General features: G+C 35.0%; 1 protein-coding gene across 6 annotated transcripts in view; it reads left to right on the top strand.

Annotated features, from left to right (window-relative positions):
• The window catches only part of PTPRM (protein tyrosine phosphatase receptor type M), a 1,348,209-nt gene that overhangs the window by 151,865 nt on the left and 1,178,091 nt on the right, over positions 1-18,253 (top strand). The window contains exon 2 of one of the 6 annotated variants that reach the window (XM_053714934.1): positions 2,725-2,776. The exons of the other annotated variants lie outside the window; for them this stretch is intronic. The gene's annotated coding sequence lies outside the window, so the exon portion shown is untranslated. The remainder of the gene's footprint in view (positions 1-2,724; positions 2,777-18,253) is intronic. 6 annotated transcript variants of the gene reach the window in all.

The following is an 18,253-nucleotide window of genomic DNA, read 5'->3' as shown; positions in this document are numbered from 1 at the left end:
TGGGAGGCTGATCTCTACACTAAAGCTAAAATTAACCCTGCAAGCTCCCTACAAGCTACCTAATTAACCCCTTCACTGCTAGCCATAATACTCGTGTGATGCGCAGCGGCATTTAGCGGCCTTCTAATTACCAAAAAGCATGCCAAAGCCATATATGTCTGCTATTTCTGAACAAAGGAGATCCCAGAGAAGCATTTACAACCATTTGTGCCATAATTGCACAAGCTGTTTGTAAATGATTTCAGTGAGAAACCTAAAATTGTGAAAAATTTAAAGTTTTTTTTAATTTGATCGCATTTAGCGGTGAAATGGTGGCATTAAATATATCAAAATTGGCCTAGATCAATACTTGGGGTTGTCTACTACACTACACTAAAGCTAAAATTATCCCTAAAAGCTCCCTACGTGCTCCATAATTAACCCCTTCACTGCTGGGCATAATACACGTGTAGTGCACAGTGGCATTTAGCAGCCTTCTAATTACTAAAAAGCAACGCCAAAGCCATATATGTCTGCTATTTCTGAACAAAGGGGATCCCAGAGAAGAATTTACAACCATTTAAGCCATAATTGCACAAGCTGTTTGTAAATAATTTCAGTGAGAAACCAAAAGTTTTTGAAAAAATTAGTAAAAAAGTGAACGATTTTTTGTATTTAATCGCATTTGGCGGTGAAATGGTGGCATGAAATATACCAAAATGGGCCTAGATGAATACTTTGGGATGTCTACTAAAAAAAAATATATACATGTCAATGGATATTCAGAGATTCCTGAAAGATATTAGCGTTCTAATGTAACTAGCGCTAATTTTGAAAAATAATGGTTTGGAAATAGCAAAGTGCTACTTGTACTTATTGCCCTATAACTTACAAAAAAAGCAAAGAACATGTAAACATTGGGTATTTCTAAACTCAGGACAAAATTTAGAAACTATTTAGCACGGGTGTTTTTTGGTGGTTGTAGATGTGTAACAGATTTTGGGGGTCATAGTTAGAAAAAGTGTGTTTTTTTCAATTTTTTCCTCATATTTTATAATTTTTTTTATAGTAAATTATAAGATATGATGAAAATAATGGTATCTTTAGAAATTCCATTTAATGGCGAGAAAAACGGTATATAATATGTGTGGGTACAGTAAATGAGTAAGAGGAAAATTACAGCTAAACACAAACACAGCAGAAATGTAAAAATAGCCTTGGTCCCAAACGGACAGAAAATGGAAAAGTGCTCTGGTCATTAAGGGGTTAAAGAAATGTTTTTACTGTATAGAAACAATTAAAATTAAACTGTTTGTCTCTGTCTGCTACCCCAATGGCCAAAATCCAGTATTAGAGCCAAAAGGCCTTTGGCTGTTAAAAATGAAATTTCCCAGGGCCAATCCATGCTCAGATCTGAAGGGCCTCCCAAACCAATTCACCAATGATTGTACAGAACAAAAAGGTGTGGGGTTATATAAAATGATTTAACCCCAAGCATAGAGAAAAAAAAGAAAATCTTTTTGCTAAAACCTTGGACGGATAACGGCTGTGAGGGGACACAGTTATTATAAGCAAAATAGCTACTTTTACTTCTCACATTTCAAAAATACTCCTTTTGTATTCTGAGGTGAATTGAAGTGGAAGCTGAATATCGATTTGGTAAAGTATAAGAGGTTGATAAATATAAGTAATATTCAAATGAAAGGTATTTAGTAATTATAATCAAATAGCAGGTCTAAAAGAACAAATTGTATTTTAACCTTGTGTTTCATAGTCCTGTACAGTGTTAAGCTTGTCTTTTGTATGCTAAGTAATTTATCTTTGCAAATATATAAATATATTTTAGATTTTGTCTTAACTGTAGGTAAATAAGAACTTATTTCAACATAGATAAATTGGCATTTAAACTGACTGTTTACATTAAGAATATATATAAATCCTGGTGTATATTGTTTTATTGTTTAATTAATTACTGTTAAAGTATAATACTGAATGTTAGTGGCTTACATCTTGCTATCTTATTGTGATATTTTAATGAAACTCAATTGTGAAAAAGGCTAGTTTTAAAGGTACATTTTTTGATCTTTGCATAGCATATTATAATAGTTAACGTGTATAGTTTTGATTCATATCTGGTTTTCTACAAATATATTTCAATGTGTCTATAAATTTTAACTAATACATTTTTTTTAGGAATTTACATTCATTTTATTGTCTTGGTATATGCATTTTTTTATTGGGGGTTTATTTTAAAGAATAATTATTAAATATATTGTGCTATAACCCAGCCATATACTGACAGAATTTTGCGTGTAATGTGTCAGATGTGGCTTTTTTTTTCTCCACTTTTTTTGTGTTATACCAATACAAACAAAATAAACATAAGAATGCCTAAACATTTGTAATTGCAACAATTTTCTGGCAGAAATGCAGGGGTGCCAATATTTTTGGACATTACTGTATATATGATTTTTTGGTAAAATATCTATCTATATATCTATCTATCTATCTTTCTATATATATACATGTATATGTGTGTATATATATATATATATATTTATATTTATATATAAGTATAGATATACATATATATATATATAGGAATATTTAATTAAAAATACTTAGAACATATTGCCCTATGTGAAGAACATTGGCATTTGAAATATTTACAGTAAATACACACTATAACACTTTATTAAATATGAATATTGCATAAATAATAAATACGATTTTTTATTTTTTCAGGTATTTGACTGCAAAGGGATTCAATGCACTTATACTTATGTCTACATACAGGGTATGTATTTATGTGTTTATATGTGTATATATGTCTGTAAAAACATATAAACACATATAAATCCATATGTACACACACACACATATATATATATATATATATATATATATACACACACACATACATACACATATTTAGACATGTATATATATCTCTATGTTAAAGTCCTTTTTTCTAACAGCAGAGACCTATCTTTCAGCCCTTATAACTTTTAAATGCAATTTTTTAAAATATTTTTTATCAGACAGTGTTAATATGAGTGTAACTGTTCTGTTAAATATATTTTTGATGCATTTTGTGACACTTTTTTGTCTTGCGCACTAAATTTGATTGCACTCAAACTAATGTGTTTACTTTTAACTCATAATATGTGCGCTATTTTCTTTTCACTTAAAAAGCAGACAAATACCCCTTATCGCTTGCGTGCTACATTTACAAAATGTGTAATTATACATAATTAAAAAAAAACTTGCAATGCACTTGATGACTATGATTCAGTTTGCCTGCTTTTTCTGTAATTTAAAACTCAATTGGTTGTAACAACAAAAATCTTCACCTTGAAGTATGAGTTTGTTGTTTATACTTTTAGTTAGGTTTACAACTCAAATGTGTCCATGCTGGACACATAATGCATTTAAAGTTTTTGTTATTGTTATTTTGAATCTGTTGCTGAGCTCCCTACTGTCCCTTATTTTACAAGATAGACATAATCTGTCATTGTTTTATGTAGGTTTTAACATTATCACAATTTCTACTTGCACTGTGAAACTTGTTTGCATATTCTTAACCAGAATCCCTTTCAGTGGTGGAAACACTCAGCTAATTTACGAGTTTTGCAGTAAGAGCTGCTTGGTAATAACTAATAAGTTTTTGCACCGCTAACTTCCCTACAGCGCTGGTATTACATGTTTACAAAAACCTGGCGTTATCAGGCAAGAAGTGAGTGTAAAGCAAAATTGTGCTCCATACCGCACTCCAATACCAGCGCTGCTGAAAGCTGCGGTGAGCTGGTTTTACGTGCTTGTGCACGATTTCCCCATAGACATCAATGGGGAGAGCCGGCTGAAAAAAAGTCTAACACCTGCAAAAAAGCAGCGTAAAGCTCCGTAACGCAGCCCCATTTATTCCTATGGGGAAACTAAATTTATGTTTACACCTAACACCCTAACATGAACCCTGAGTCTAAACACCCCTAATTTTACACTTATTAACCCCTAATATGCCGCCCCTGACATCACTGACACCTACATTATACTTATTAACCCCTAATCTGCCGCTCCAGACATCGCCACCACTATAATAAACATATTAACCCCTAAACCGCCACACTCCCACATTACAAACACTAGTTAAATATTATTAACCCCTAATCTGCTGCCCCTAACAACGCCGCCACCTACCTACATTTATTAACCCCTAATCTGCCGTCCCCAACGTCAGCTCCACTATACTAAATTTATTAACCCCTAAACCTAAGTCTAACCCTAACACCCCCTAACTTAAATATAATTAAAATAAATCTAAATAAAACCTACTATTTATAACTAAATAATTGCTATTTAAAGCTAAATACTTACCTGTAAAATAAACCCTAAGCTAGCTACAATATAACTAATAGTTACATTGTACCTATTTTAGGGTTTATTTTTATTTCACAGGCAAGTTTGAATTTATTTTAACTAGGTAGAATAGTTACTAAATAGTTATTAAATATTTACTAACTACCTAGTTAAAATAAATACACATTTACCTGTAAAATAAAAATTAACCTGTCTTACACTAACACCTAACATTACACTACAATTAAATAAATTACATAAATTAAATACAATGAACTAAATTACAAAAACAAACACTAAATTACACAAAATAAAAAAAGAAATTATCAGATATTTAAACTAATTACACCTAATCTAATAGCCCTATCAAAATAAAAAATAAATAAAAAAATAACAAAAAAAAACCAAGCCTAAACTAAACTACCAATAGCCCTTAAAATGGCATTTTGCAGGGCATTGCCCCAAAGAAATCAGCTCTTTTACCTGTAAAAAAAATTACAAACAACCCCCCAACAGTAAAACCCACCACCCACACAACCAACCCCCCAAATAAAATCCTAACTAAAAAAACCTAAGCTCCCCATTGTCCTGAAAAGGGCATTTGTATGGGCATTGCCCTTTTTTCAAGTGCCCAAACCCTAATCTAAAAATAAAACCCACCCAATAAACCCTTAAAAAAAACTAACACTAACCCCCAAAGATCCACTTACAGTTTCGAAGACCGGACATCCATCCTCAACAAAGCCGGGAGAAATCTTCATCCAAGCGGCAAGAAATCCTCAACGAAGCCGGGAGAAGTCTTCTTCCAAGCCGGCAGAAGTGGTCCTCCAGATGGGCAGAAGTCTTCATCCAGACGGCATCTTCTATCTTCATCCATCCAGCGCAGAGCGACTCCCATCTTTAAGACATCCGGCGCGGAGCATCTTCTTCTTACAACAACTCTTCCAGAATGAAGGTTCCTTTAAGGGATGTCATCCAAGATGGCGCCCCTTGAATTCTGATTGGCTGATAGAATTCTATCAGCCAATCGGGATTAAAGGTGAAAAAATCCTGATCCAATCAGCCAATAGGATTGAGCTCACATTCTATTGGCTGATTGGAACAGCCAATAGAATGCAAGCTCAATCCTATTGGCTGATTGCATCAGCTAATAGGATTTTTTCACCATTAATTCGGATTGGATGATGTCACTTAAAGGAACCTTCATTCTAGAAGAGTAGTCGTAAGAAGAGGATGCTCCACGCGGGATGTCTTGAAGATGGAGCTGCTCCGCCCCGGATGGATGAAGATAGAAGATGCCGTCTGGATGAAGACTTCAGCCCATCTGGAGGACCACTTCTGCCGGCTTGGATGAAGACTTCTCCCGGCTTTGTTGAGGACTTCTTGCCGCTTGGATAAAGACTTCTCCTGGCTTCATTGAGGATGGATGTCCGGTCTTCAAAACTGTAAGTGAACCTTCGGGGGTTAGTGTTATGTTTTTTTAAGGGTTTATTGGGTGGGTATTATTTTTAGATTAGGGTTTGGGCACTTAAAAAAGAGCTAAATGCCCTTTAAAGGGCAATGCCCATACAAATGCCCTTTTCGGGGCAATGGGGAGTTTAGTTTTTTTTTAGTTAGGATTTTATTTGGGGGGTTGGTTGTGTGGGTGGTGGGTTTTACTGTTGGGGGGTTGTTTGTATTTTTTTTACAGGTAAAAGAGCTGATTTCTTTGGGGCAATGCCCCGCAAAAGGCCCTTTTAAGGACTATTGGTAGTTTAGTTTAGGCTAGGGTTTTTTTTTATTTTTGGGGGGCTTTTTTTATTTTGATAGGGCTATTAGATTAGGTGTAATTAGTTTAAATATCTGATCATTTATTTTTTTTATTTTGTGTAATTTAGTGTTTGTTTTTTGTAATTTAGTTAATTGTATTTCATTTATGTAATTTATTTAATTGTAGGGTTAGGTTAGGTGTTATTTTACAGGTAACTTTGTATTTATTTTAGCTAGGTAGTTAGTAAATAGTTAATAACTATTTACTAACTATTCTACCTAGTTAAAATAAATACAAACTTGCCTGTAAAATAAAAATAAAACCTAAGCTAGATACAATGTAACTATTAGTTATATTGTAGCTAGCTTAGGTTTTATTTTACAGGTAAGTATTTAGTTTTAAATAGGAATAATTTAGTTAATGATAGGAATTTTTAATTAGATTTATTTTAATTATATTAAAGTTAGTGGGTGTTAGGGTTAGACTTAGGGTTAGGTTTAGGGGTTAATAACTTTAGTATAGTGGCGGCGATGTTGGGGCGGCAGATAAGGGGTTAATAAATGTAGGTAGGTAGGTGGCAGCGATGTTAGGGGCTGCAGATTAGGGGTTAATAATATTTAACTAGTGTTTGTGATGCGGGAGTTCGGCGGTTTAGGGGTTAATATGTTTATTATAGTGACGGCGATGTCCGTAGCGGCAGATTAGGAGTTAATAATTTAATTCTAGTGTTTGCGATGCGGGAGGGCCTCGGTTTAGGGTTTAATAGGTCGTTTATTGGTGTTAGTGTACTTTTTAGCACTTTAGTTATGAGTTTTGTTACAGCTTTGTAGCGTAAAACTCATAACTACTGACTTTCAGTTTACAGTATTGATCTTGGCGGTATAGGGTATACCGCTCAATTTTTGGCCTCCCAGGCAGACTCGGAATACCGGCGCAAAGGAAGTCCCATTGAAAAATGACTTTTTTAAAGATGCCGTAATTACGTTGCGTTACGGCCAAAAAAGTGTGCGGTGCCCCTAAACCTGCAAGACTCTTAATACCAGCGTTAGTGAAATAGAGCCTTAACACTGCTTTTTCACTAATACCGCAAAACTCGTAATTAGCCGACTGTTAGCAGGGAAAATGGCATCTTATTTGTTTGGATGTGCAGATGTGCTACACATTGATCAAATTTTTTTTGTGTGTGTAAACCAATCTGTCAATTTAACAGAAATATATACAAAATGTGTCTGTAAGAGACAATCAAAGTGCTTTGCTGTGCAAAGGTTTGCAGCACTCTCTGGCAGATCAGTGGTTAATTCTTTGCCATTTGCAGGTCACATATGTCAGTCCAAACTGTATCTCAAACTAGTTTGACAGGAGGCAGATTGCAGATGAAACCATAAAATGACAGCTTACACCAAGCATGCTGTTGCTTGGGGCTATCAACAATGCAGCCCACTATATCCCACTGACTCAGGACATTCATCCCTCCTGAGGTTCAGTGTCCTTTCTGGTGATAGATTTACAGAGACAAGTAGCACATGGCTAGGCAAACACCTCACCCAGGCAGTTGATGCCATTTAGCAGATTCTTTCTTTTGACATTTCCCATTTCCTTCTTCACCTCTCTAATCACTAGTCATTTACAGCCTGCCTTTCATGCATTTTGCTAATATAGGCTGACAGGGATTATAGATAGGGTTGACCACTTACATTATACGCTACATCCTTATAAACCAGATCATTATTTACAACAATTTGCTATTGTTCATACTTAAGATTTAGCAGCAAGGTAAGAGAGTATGTTTAAAATACAATGGTACCTTTTTTCCCCATAGGATTTAAGTTATGTTAAAAGGTCATTAAACACTCTGAGATGGTAATATAAAATATTAAGTTGTATATTTAAAAAAAAATCAACAATATACTTTCATTATTTATTTTGTCCCCCTTTCCTGTAATTCCATTCTGAAATTGTGAGCATTTCAGTCCCTGTTAGAAATGAAAGTGCAGAACACGTTTATATTCCACACAGCCATTGGCTGCGAACTCTAGTGACCTATGTATAACTGTACCTAATTGGCCACAGCAGAGAAAGTAACCTAAGTTACAACATGGCAGCTCCCATTGTTTTAAAGACACTAAAACTTTACACTTATTTTTTCACTATTTAAACAACCAATGAAACTTTAAAAAATACACCTATATGTTATTAAAAGACTAATGTTTTTTTAATGCATTTATTTAGGGCTAGATTACAAGTGGAGGTTATCTTTTGTTCTACAGACTAATTGCACTAGAAGTAAGCTGTTTGTGCCCATGGGGTTGCATTGGTATTATGAGTTTAAAGTAAAATGTTATCATGCTCACTCTAATCTGACTCGGGCACACAGCTTACTAGCGCAATTAGACTGTCGAGCAAAAGATAACCTCTTCCCCCATAGAAGTCAATGGAGAAAAAAAAGTGGAAAAACCCCTAACACCCCACTCGTACGTTAACCCAGTTGTATAGTTTCATATGCGCTAACTCAACATGAAAATATGAATATTCCTCATTCCAATGATCTGCACATAGCAGACTATGTTCTATTTATTCATAAATACATATTTCTATATATATATATCTGATGTATTTTGGTACAATATATATCTATACCTATATAGTTATGTAATTTTTATATATGTGATTAATGATTGTATATAGGTATATATATATATATATATATATATATATATATATATATATATATATAAAAAAAAAAATATATATATATATATATATATATATATATATATATATATATATATATATATAGGAATATATATAAATACATAGAACATATTCTATTTGCTATTTGCAGAACATTGGAATGTGAAATATGTACAGTAAATACACAGTATAACACTTTATTAAACATTCATATTGCATAAATATGAGCTTTACATGTTTTCATCTACTTAACTGCTAAGGGCTCCAATGCATATATATATTGGAGTATATGCATCTCTATGTTAAACTCCTTTGCCTGCATTTTTTTTTCTAACACCTTAGATCTCATATCTTTGAGCTCTTATAACTTTTGTATGCAATATTATTTTTAAATAATTTATATTATAGATGTTATTATGAGTGTAACTCTACTTTGTAATGTATTTTTGATGTGTTTTGTGCAACTTTTTATTTTCACGAAACAGTTAACCACAGCTCTGAGATCACTGTAATCATTCTAGCATAAATCGGGATTGTGCTCACACGATTGCGATTGTGCTCAACTTATAAAATGATTGCAATTTAACCTGTGAGCAAACTATTGCGTAAATCCTCACGCAAATATTTGTGCACCATTTGTAATCTGGCCCTTAGTGTTTAATGTCCCTTTAAGGGACAATATTTCAAGTGATATCTCTTTTCTTTAGGTCATGCAAATCTATAATCCAATAAAAAGAAATGAGTACATGTTGCAATTTTCTTTTTTTTTGCATCTGGATTACTAAACTAACAAAGTTGACCTGGAAGTAAGGAATATAAGGAATACGAAAATGTTCATAGAAATTACAGAAGCAAATTGCAGGTAGAATTCCATAAATCCCAAAGTTCTTTGTTATTTTACAACTGTTAAAATGGGCTGTCAAGGTTACTTTACAAAGAGTGTAGAACTACTGCTTGCTTTTCTGATTTATTTTTAAAGTCACTTTTAAGGTACAATTATTATGGGGTTTATAGCCCCAGAAGAGTTTGCAATACAACTTTGTGGTATACAATCCTTTAAACGGGTTACCTTTATGCTAAATCTCTTGAAAGGGATCCAGAATATCTATTAGAAGCTCACTATGTAAAAAAAAGAAGATATTTAGGGGCCGATTTTTAAAGGCCCGAATGCACCGGAAACATAAGTTAAGAAGCAGCGGTCTTAATACTCCACCATACACTAATATACCGCCATACACTGAAGTTTTATGCAAGGTAACCTTGCATTCTTATTGGCTGATTTGATTCTTCAAATTCAAATCAGCCAATAGGATGAGAGCTACTGAAATCCTATTGGCTTATTTGAACAGCCAATAGGATGAGAGCTACTAAAATCATATTGGTTGTTCAAATCAGCCAATAGGATTTCAGTAGCTCTTATCCTATTGGCTGTTTTGGACAGCCAATAGGATTTCAGTAGCTCTCATCCTATTGACTGATTTGAATTTTAAGAATAAAATCAGCCAAAAAGAATGCAAGGTACGCCATTTTTAAATGGGTACCTTGTATTTAACTTCAGTGTACATCTGTGATCGTATGAAGAGGACGCTCTGCAGGATGTCATCACCGGTCCTGGATAGCTTCGCACCGCGCCGCTGGGATGAAGATAGAAGACGCCCCCACAATGGATAAAGATATTGCCGCCTGGATGAAGACTTCTCACCACCTGGATGAAGACTTCTCGCCGCCTAGATGGAGATTGATGATTGATTGAGATTGGCTAGTGTTAGGGTTTTTTTGGGTTTTTTTTTTTTTTTTAGATTAGGGTTTTTTGGGCACTGTAAAAGAGCTTAATGCCCTTTTAAGGGCAGTTAAAGAGCTGAATACCCTTTTTTAAGGGCAATGCTCATACAAATGTCCCTTTAGGGGTTATGGGTAGTTTTAGGTTTTATTTAAACTTAGGTTTTTTATTTTGGGCTGTTGGTTGGGTGTGGGGTTTTACTGTTGGTGGAACTTTGTATTTTTACAAAGGTAAAAGAGCTGTTTAATTTAGGGCAATGTCATACAAAAGGCCCTTTTAAGGACTATTTATTGTAGGTTGGAGGGGTTATTTTGGGGGGCTTTTTTATTTTTATAGGGCTATTAGATTAGGTGTAATTGTTTTTATTTTAATAATTTTGTTTATTATTTTTTGTAAGCTTAGAGTTTTTTATTTTTCATAATTTTAGTGTTTCTTATCTTTTGTAATTTTTAGGAATTTAAATTGGTAGTTTTTTATTTTATTAGAATAGTTATGTTAGATTAATTTATAGTTTAATCTTAGTTTTTTTTATTTCACATGTAACTTTTTATTTATTTTAAGATAGTTATACTTTTGTACTTTTAATTTAAAGTTAGGGGTGTTAGGTTTAGGGGTTAATAGTTTAATTTATTGATTTGTGATGTGGGGGTCCGGCAGTTTAGGGGTTAATAGGTTTCGTTTATTAGTTACGATGTGGGGGGCTGGCGGTTTAGGGATTAATAGGTTTATTTAGTGTCAGAGATGTCGGGGAGCTTCGTATTAGGGGTTGATAACTTTTATTAGTTTCAGCGATATTAGGGAGCTGCGGATTAGGGGTTGATAACTTTTGTTAGTGTCGGGGGCGGCGGATTAGGGGTGTTTAGATTAGGGGTTTATGTTAGGGTGTTAGGTTTAAACTTAACTTTCTTTTCCCCATAGACATCAATGGGGTATGCATTAAAGCGATTTGCCATTCCGCGATCGCATGTGTTAGTTTTTTTCTAACACTGTCTCCCCATTGATGTCTATGGGGGAAAGCGTGCACGAGCACGTAAACTCTGCCCTTGGCTTTTTGGCAAGGAGGTTTTTCAGTAACTCGTTATGGCTGCGGGACTGCTCATTTTATTGCGTTCTTTACATACCCGGTATATCGCAAAACTCGTAATCTAGGTGAATATAATTTATTTCTTATATAAAATTACTCATGGTATATTTTTTTTATAGAGGATACTTAGGTAAATCTCTCTTTCTCTTGTTTTATTATAATAGTGGAAGGTTAATGCTAATCATCTGCAGATGATAAACTACAGTTTGATGCAACAGAATTATTTATTTCTTTGCAGTTAGCATTTTTTAAGTGTGTACTATGCAAAGACAGAGAGAAGTAAAAGACTTAGAACTTACATTAGATTTTATTTGAGGACATTTTTCACAGAGGGTATGAAATGTTTAGAGAAATGTTTAGAGTCTAACAAGTATATGTATTAATAATACAGAAAGATGCAAATATGTTAACCCTCTCATTATTAAAATTGTCTGCTGCTCATTTCAGAGTGCAAATAATATAGAAAAGATATTAATATTTCTTAAACCTGAATAAAGTACAGTCATAAATAAAATGCAAACAAAAAGATGACTGAATAATTTATATTTATTATTTTCAGAGGTCAGCAGTTTCCTTTTTATTTTATTTTAATTTAATTTAATTTTATTTTATTAGAAATCCATTTGGTTGTCTGTGCTGGCTTGATCCATGTATCAGTACTGAACAGGAGCTTGTTAGGAGTTCTCTTTAGTTTTAAAAAACTCTCAATAAGGCTACAATTTTACAATATTCTTGTTCTCGGGAACTCTTAAAGGGACAGTACACTGTAAAATTGTTTTTTATATGAATGTATTTTTAATGACTTGTTATACCAGCTGCAGAGTATAAAATATATGAGAAATTGCATTTTCGGGTTTATTTGTGTATATGAAGTAGCTGGTTTTGTGCTTTTAAACCACAGCCTATTACAATGGATTGAGCTTCAGGTAATATCAGATCTCATTGTTATCCCTTTTATGTACACAGACTTGCTTTCTTATCTTATAATTGTCTAGAAAACCAAAGCTCAATACTTAGAGAGAACAATGGAAAATTATAATTTTATTACTTAGCTATCATGCCCCCCACTGAGAGTGTAATCTCTTCTGCTGGCTGTGTCTACTTAGGCTATTCAATAGAATATACTCCAGTATAGAAACTTTCAGTATAGGTTGGGAAAACACAAGCTAAATCAACTATTTCAAATGCCAAATTAGGGGTAAAGGAGCTACTTGTAAACAATTTAATAAACTCCAGCAGGTAAAATGAGCCATTGGGAACAATTTAAAGGGGAACCATTTTTTGGGTGAACTGTCCCTTTAAATTACACAATTACAATAATTACATTTATGAATTTATCATTAAACCTATAGCATATACCAGTAATTAAACATGGCATTGAAAAAAAGGTTATATATATATATATATATATATATATATATATATATATATATTAAATAACAATTGCCTAGAATACGAGTCTTGCGTTAGCCTTAAAAAGCAGCGTTAAGGGGTCCTAACGCTGCTTTTTAATGCCCGCTGGTATTACGAGTCAGGCAGGTACAGGTGTACTGCTCACTTTTTTCCGCGATTTTAGCATACCGCAAATCCCTTTATGTCAATTGCGTATACTATCTTTTTAATTGGATTTGCCTAACGCCGGTATTATGATCGCTGGAAAAAGTGAGCGGTAGACCCTCTCCTGTCCATGCATTTAAAAGTCAGTAGTTAAGAGTTTTATGGGCTAACGCCGGAACATAAAGCTCTTAACTAAAGTGCTAAAAAGTACACTAACACCCATAAACTACCTATTAACCCCTAAACTGAGCCCCCATCGCAAACACTATAACAAAATTAGCTATTAGTTATATTGTAGCTATCTTATGGTTTATTTTATAGGTAAGTATTTAGTTTTAAATAGGATTAATTTATTTAATTGTAGTAATTTAATTTAGTTTTATTTAAATTATATTTAAGTTAGGGGGTGTTAGGGTTAGGGTTAGACTTAGGTTTAGGGGTTAATAAATTTATTATAGTGACGGCGACGTTGGTGGTGGCAGATTAGGGGTTAATAAATTTAATATAGTTGTGGCGACGTGGGGGGGCAGATTGGGGTTAATAAATATAATGTAAGTGTCGGTGATGTTGGGGGCAGCAGATTAGGGGTTAATAAGTGTAAGATTAGGGGTGTTTAGACTCGGGGTTCATGTTAGGGTGTTATGTGTAGACATAGATTTATTTTCCCATAGGAAACAATGGGGCTGCGTTAGGAGCTGAACGCTGCTTTTTTGCAGGTGTTAGGTTTTTTTTCAGCCAGCTCAGCCCTATTGTTTCCTATGGGGAAATCGTACACAAGCACGTTCAGCCAGCTTACCGCTGACTTAAGCAACGCTGGTATTGAGCTGAGATGTGGAGCTAAATTTTGCTCGAAGCTCACTTTTCTGACGCTAATGCCGGCTTGCAGAAAACTCATAATACCAGCATTGTCTTAAGTGAGCGGTGAGAAAAAACTGAGCGTTAGCACCGCACACCATTACCGACAAAAACTCGTAATCTAGCCGACTGTGACTTTGTGCACATAATTTGCAATATTTGCAAATCAATAGCAGTTCAGGGGTACACTTTAAGAAACCTGATTTAATCCATGTCATTTATTTAAAGCCTAGTTTAATCCATAATTCTGGTATCCATTTATGTGGCCAATTAGGGCCCTAGATAGGAGCAACAAAGCACTACTAGATGCTAGTTGGTGATTGGTGGCTGTACACATATGCCGCTCATCACTGGCTCACCAGATATGTTCAGCTAAATCCCAGTAGATCATTGTTGCTCTGTAGTAGACTTCAAAGGGACATTGTAGTTAAACAAATGACATGCTGTAGGATCAGTAGTGCTAAATTGCATTGTGTTTTCTTGGGTCTCTTCATAATGACTGGCTCAAGTGCAATCAACAGGCTGGTGCTAAAAATAATACCCTCTTTACACAACCATCAATACTTTCCATTGGACTTGCAAAACATATGTTCTGCCTGTTTAACAATCCTTTAATGGTGTGCTGATAGTAAAGCCTTCACTAACACCTTTTTTAACACTGGCTGGTGGAGTTTCACACCTAATGCTAAGCTTTTCACACCAACTATCTGGGGAATATGCTCTTAACAAAAGACACTAGTCAATAAAATATACATAGAAATAATGAGTAGGGAAAGGGAATTTCTTAATATTGTGTATTTTTCACTGCCTCAGAGAGGATGCAGGACTCATTCTATGGGGTAGATTTATTAACTGTCTGGCGGACATGATCCGCTATGACATTGCTAAATGCCGACAACATACGCTGTCGGCATTTAACATTGCACAAACATTTCTAGTGAAATACTTGTGCAATGCCACCCCCTGCACATTTACAGCCAATCGGCCGCTAGCAGGGGGTGTCAATCATCCCAATCGTATCTGATTGGGAGGATTGCTGTCCGCCACCCATGAGTTAAGGAGCAGCAGTCTTAAGACTGCTGCTTCTTAACTTATGTTTCCAGCGAGCCTGAAGGCTCGTACGGAAACAGCTGCATTCACAGCATGTTAAATCGGCCCCAAAATATTGACTGCTTGATGAGTATTAATAGTTTTCTTTCTGTCATCAATCAAAGCAAACAAGATAACATAAAAATTATTCAAGAGGTATTTTAAAGGGTTTAACCACAGACTGCAAAACAATGAAAAGTATACATTTAAATCTTTTTACAACAGTTATTATGTATTTGTTTAGCAATAATATATACTATACATATGTAAAGAATGAATTTAATGTCCCTTTTGCCTATGCTAATGCAAAGATATTTGGATATTCTGTGTTTAGGCAAACTTAATAAAAAAAAGCCACAGATATAAAGGTGTTCAAGTTGTCCAAAAAAAGCCCAAACTTTTAATTACACTACTCACACAAAACATGCTTCGTCTATGGGGCCTATCTATCAAGCTCCGAATGGAGCTTGAAGCCCCGTGTTTCTGGCGAGCTTGCAGGCTTGCCAGAAACAGCACTTATGTAGCAGCAGTCTAAAGACCGCTGCTCCATAACCCTTTCCACCTGCTCTGATGAGGCGGACAGGAATCGCTGAAATTGAACCTTATCGAGTACGATCGGGTTGATTGACACCTCCCTGCTGGCGTGCAGGGGGTGGTGTTGCTGGTGCAATGCTGAATATGGAGAGCATATTGCTCTCCGCATTCAGCGAGGTCTTGTGGACTGTCGGATCAGGTCCGCAAGACCTATGATACATAGGCCTCTATTTGCGCTCATAAAGTTTTATTTCTACATTGCAGCCCAAGCATGTTTTTGCAAACAATGTCACATGTCAATTTTCAGTAATTCTAAGATAGGATTCTTAGATATCTCTAACACAGTGATTTTCAACCTTTTTTTGCCATGGCACACTTTTTTACCTCCAAAAATCCTGCGGCAAACCACCATCCCAAAATTTTACAAAATCACACATTGTAGCCTAATACAGCATATATATATATATATATATATATATATATATATATATATATATATATATATATACACACACACACTGTACTGTGCTGTCATGCCATGCCTCCTACAAACTATACATGACATATTAACATTCATTCACAAACAATCATAATGATTGTCTGTGAATGAATGTCAATATGTCATGGTTGTAAATGATGCCTGATGATCCTGTCACATACCTCCCAATATTTAAAAATTTGAAAGAGGGACACCCCCGCTGGCTGGAATTGTTCTGGAGGAGGAGCAAAGCTGCGGCAGCATGCATGTGGGATTGAAGTGTCCGCGGCATGTAGAGCCGGCACTAGACACGTGTTGAGGTGGGTGGGGGTTCCTTCCAAGTGTGAACACAGGTCAGGGAAGCGAGTTGCCACTGCGCTGTTACCCTCAGTCATCATCTCACTCAAAATAAAAAAACGGCCCAGAATAAAAAAACAAGCACAGCACACTGGTTGAAAAACACTGCTCTAACAGACATTAAAGGGGCAATACACATTTTGCAATTTCAAGATTTTTCTGCAGTCTTGTAAAAATCTTACATACTGGGTGAAACGAAACATATTTACAATACATTATCACTTTGCTTTCTATGGAAGAGACAATTCAAGCTTGTTACTTTAGTCATTATGTTACCATTGCAGTTTGTAATCTTATTAACTCTGCTAAAGCCAATCAGGGACAACTATAGGTGTGTGACGCCTGTCATGTGCACAATGAGATTTCTAAAACTGGAATATTTCAAATTTTTAAAATGTACAGAAAAGGGGGCAAATAATAAATGAAAGTATATTGCAAAGTTACTTTACTACACAAAATTAGTCATCTTATATTATAATCTCAGTGTTTACTGTCCCTTTAAGAATTTCCCTGCCGTGGCTGACCAATGTCTCAGTGATACACACGTGCTTAGTTAGGGATATCCTTTCATTCTGAACAGTCCTGGGTACTTGACGACTTTGGTCAAGCAAAACCTTACTCAATAATGAAATAACTTAAAGCTCGCTGTACATAAAATAAATAAACACTAAAGTCAAAATAAAACTTTCATGATTAAGATAGCACAATATTTAAAAGAAAACTTTCCAATTTACATCCATTATGTAATTGTGCATACTCTTTTAATATGCCTACTTTCTGAGGCTTCAGCTCCTACTGAGCATGTGGAAGAATCCACAGACTATGGGGCCGATTTATCAAGCAGCTTGATGCCCCTTGTTTCTAAAGGCTCGGCAGAAAAAGACCACTGCTCCATATATTGTCTGCCTGCTCTGAGGCCGCGGACAGAAATCAACCCAATCGAATAGGATCGGGTTGATTGACACCCCCTGCTAGCGGAGAATCTTCAGGGGGCGGCATTGCACCAGCAGTTCACAAGAACTGCGGGTGCAATGACAAATGCCGACAGTGTATGCTGTCGGCATTTATCGATGTGTGGCGGACATGATACGCTGCATCATATCATGTCTGCTCGCACATTAATAAATATACCCCTATGTGTATATGCATTTTGTGATTGGCTGATGGCTGTCACATGATGCATGGGGAAGGAAAATAAAATGAACTATGAAATTCGTCAGAAAAAATCTACTACTCATATAAAATTCAAATTAAGTACTTTGTGTTGTCTATTTATTATGCATTTATTGACTATTATATTGTACTGTGTTTAGTGGTCCTTAACTATTTTGTAGAACTGATGGAGGGTGTAGCTGGGGGCTAACACTGCTGCAAAACAAATACTCTTCTTAACTTCAGATTACATATTTGTAATTCACTAAATAATTCTCCTGTAGTGTCTTAAGCAGCTGTTTTAAATCTATGACAAAAGTGCACTTTTTCCTTTGTCTCTTTAATGCTTTGCCTGTTTCTGTCTCCTAAGAGCGGGAATTGGTAAACTCAGTGTTGTGTGAACTATGAAATAAAATATATCTCATCTAGTTGCAAATGGAAATTACTTTATAATACTAACAGCAAATAAGAGACTGATTTATTTCTTTATGTCAAGCTTTTTTTTTAAATGGCATTTGGTATATGGCTGTTTTTATATTCTAAAAGTAGGAATACGTTTTTTTGGTTTCTTTTCCCTCTAAAAATGTCTGG

This window comes from Bombina bombina, chromosome 5 (genome assembly GCF_027579735.1).
Source record: "Bombina bombina isolate aBomBom1 chromosome 5, aBomBom1.pri, whole genome shotgun sequence".
Lineage (NCBI taxonomy): Eukaryota > Metazoa > Chordata > Amphibia > Anura > Bombinatoridae > Bombina > Bombina bombina.
Note: the sequence above shows the minus strand (reverse complement) of the source record. Positions and strands in the feature narration are given on the sequence as shown.